This window comes from Charadrius vociferus, unplaced genomic scaffold, assembly GCF_000708025.1.
Source record: "Charadrius vociferus isolate BGI_N301 unplaced genomic scaffold, ASM70802v2 scaffold593, whole genome shotgun sequence".
NCBI lineage: Eukaryota > Metazoa > Chordata > Aves > Charadriiformes > Charadriidae > Charadrius > Charadrius vociferus.
The window spans coordinates 1,997,722-2,000,182 of record NW_009647739.1 but is presented as its reverse complement, the minus strand read 5'-3'; the positions used below and the strand labels follow the sequence as shown (position 1 = coordinate 2,000,182).

The 2,461-nt window shown below is 58.6% G+C and overlaps 1 protein-coding gene across 1 annotated transcript in view; it reads left to right on the top strand.

The window, feature by feature from the left end:
* The window catches only part of NMRAL1 (NmrA-like family domain containing 1), a 7,249-nt gene that overhangs the window by 366 nt on the left and 4,422 nt on the right, over nucleotides 1-2,461 (top strand). The gene's annotated exons all lie outside the window — the stretch shown is intronic.

Here is a 2,461-nt window from a genome sequence, read left to right as displayed (position 1 = left end):
CCGCCGCCCCGCCCCCCCCCCCCCCCCCCCCTGCCAGTACCCACAGCTGTGCCACGCCAGCCTGCTCTGCCGGGTGCTGCTGGCAGTTGGTCACATCTTGCCCATCCCAGGGACCTCTGCCCGACAGCCCTGCCACGTCTTGGCCCAGCGACTCCATTTCATGTGGCCCTGGCAGGAAGAGCTCTGCAGCAGCTTGTCCCCACACGGGGGGGCCAAGCGACACCTCCCTTTTTCCGTGTGCCTGTCCAAAGCCCCACCAAAACCTTACCTCGGCTTCGTGCCACCTTCCCCAGGTCTGCGTGAGAGCAGGAGAGCAGAGAGGGCATCCTCGTCTCGGCGGGAGGATGCGGCCCCTCCGTGTCCCCACTCAGCCCGTTATCCCCAGAGCTTTGCTTCCTCCTCGCCTGGATGCTCAAGTTCAAGGTAGAAAATGGAAGCCCCTTTCGTTGGTGTCCCCGAGCCCTGGGGGACACGCGGAGGGGATGGGACCCAGTGGCCGGGGTGATGCTCGGGGCGGCACCTGGGGAAGGTGAGTCCGGCTTGCCCAGCCGCCCGCCGTCGCCGGTTCCAGCCCGGTGGCTTTTTCTCTCTTTATGTTTGCTCCTCGCCCCTTCCTGCACTGTGGGTCTCGCTTGATCTTCCTTCCTGTCAGTGCTGGGCTGCCGCCTATGCAAATTGACATGAGTTATCTGCTGAAAAACAGCGGTGCGTGGTAACCACCCGTAGCCTTGTACAACCCCCCACAGCGGGGTCTATCCTGGTGGGATGCCCAGTGCACGGCCGTTTCCCCAGCCAGGGCTGCTTTCTCCTGGGAGAGCCACAAAACCAGGCTGCCCAACATCCAAATTACACGAAATTCCCTCGGAGCAAAACCAGGAGCTCACCCCGGCCTGGGAGAGCCAAGGGGTTTTGCTACGTACCCACCTTGCTAGCCAGGAACGCTGGGGAGATCCCACAGCTGGTGCCACAGCAGCTCTGCCCTTTTTTGGGCCGTGCATGGAAACATTTCCTCAAGTAACTTCAAGTTGTCTCTCAAAAGAGCAGAATAAAAGGGCAGGAATAAACTTGCCTTCCTCTAAAGCCATTTTTCTGCCAGTGCTGAATGTTTTCTGGAATTATGAGTTTATCTCTAAAGAGATAGATCACATGGCACCAAGGAGCACTGTGTCTGCTCCCGAGGAGCCAGAGCCACCGGCAGCAGCAGCACCAGTGGGAGCTCCCCTCCCCAGCTCCGCTCAGGCAAGTGGGGTTGATCGGTATTTTGCATTCTTGTTCTATGAAAACCTTAATTTGGAAATCCTATAACAGGTTTTGCTGGTATTTAGGCAGATGAAAATAGGATATCCTGTTGGGACACCTGCCCTGGTGGGGTCCGTTTATATCTAGCAGGTAGCTCTAATGAGGCTGTGTCTAAATCTGTAATTATGCATCTTTCCCTTCATCAAGTCTAGCTGAGAGGTTGTCAATGACCGACGGTGGGGATGATGGTGGGGATGATGGTGCTCTCACAGTGGAGAGCTGGTGGGGGATGGGCACATGGTGAACTGTGTTTGGGGAGGAGAGGTGGGGACAAGTAGGAGTTTGGACCTCCGGCCACTGCTCTGGGCTGTGTGTCTCCCAGCGACTGGTCTCTGCCGGCCCCGGGGCTGTGCCTGGCACGGGGTTAAAACCTTTCCCCTCGCAAGCGTTAGGGCTGTTGGTGATTTCCTGCCCTGTCAGGAGGCTGGTTTCAAGAGGAGCTGGCACCTGGGAAGTCCCATCAGATGCCACCTTCCCGATAAGCTGTAGCTAAAGATCCCTCACATCAAAAAATGACTGTACCTCCTGCTTTCACAATTATTCATTTATGTTCATTAATGCATCTGAATTATTTCTTTGCAACTGTATATAACACATCGCTCGTGTTTTCTGGGCTGTTTACTTGATTCAACCCCAAATTTCCCAACACTAAGTGTAACGCACCACGTTCCCGGCAGGATGAGTTTGACGCGTCCCTCTGCGAGCACAGCCCCTGCTCGGCACCTCTGACCCTCCTGGCGAAGCTCCTGAGGTGACACAGAAGCCGCGGGGGTGGTTAGAAAAGCCCCGGAGACGCCTCTGCTTGTTGTGCCTGGCGCTGGTTGCTTGGCAAGGGGGTGATCAGGGACTGTCCCCCGAGCTCAGCCCAACGCAGAAGTCGTTTTCCTGGGGATAACAACCCGCCCCGTCTCCGGAGGGAGCAGGGGCGATGCTCCTTGGGAACAGCCGGGTCCCCACCCCAGGGACAGCAGGGTACCGGGGGACCCGCGACCACCCTGCTATTGCAGCACGGGGGTCTACAAGCCTCGGGACGCCCCGGGGTGGAAGGGCTTCGGCCCCTAACGACCTCCCGGGGGGCTACTGGGTGGCAATCGGGTGACTTGGTGGCCCGGGGGGTGGGATGCGCCGAGGTGTCCTGCATCCCGCCGGGCGGGGCCGGAGG